Genomic DNA, 554 nt, shown 5'->3' with positions numbered 1-554 from the left:
ATATCATTGATGAGAGCGTTACTTAGTTCAACCATCATTCCATTTAGAGCACTGCTCAAATGACCTAGGAATCAATTTTTAAAAATTTTCTTCTATCTTAATTTAAATTTAAATAGCTACATTTGGCTAGTGGTTACCATATTGGACAGTGCAGATTTAGACTCTCGTTTTCTCATTTAACTTTAAAAGGCAGATTAAATGGTTTCAATTTAGCCTCTAAATTAGACCCCAAAGAATAAAACTGGTCATTATTCTTTTGGAGATTTAGTGTTCCTTTCGTTAATTCCAGATGACTTATCTTGGCTTCTATGTTTTTATCCTCCTCTCTCATTGAATATAATTAAAATATATCCTGCAAATTAGTGTTATAGACATGTAGGCATATGTGTTTGTATATATATGTGTGTGTATATGTATATATGTATAATTGTTCTTTATTAGTGAACTTCAATAAATATATACATAGTTTGGATTTTATATATATATTTGGATTATATATCTTGAGATTATATATATATATATTTACTTAATATGTATTCTTTCCATATATATAT

The sequence above is a fragment of the Pteropus alecto genome, unplaced genomic scaffold (genome assembly GCF_000325575.1).
Source record: "Pteropus alecto unplaced genomic scaffold, ASM32557v1 scaffold5, whole genome shotgun sequence".
Lineage (NCBI taxonomy): Eukaryota > Metazoa > Chordata > Mammalia > Chiroptera > Pteropodidae > Pteropus > Pteropus alecto.
This window is presented reverse-complemented; position numbering follows the sequence as displayed.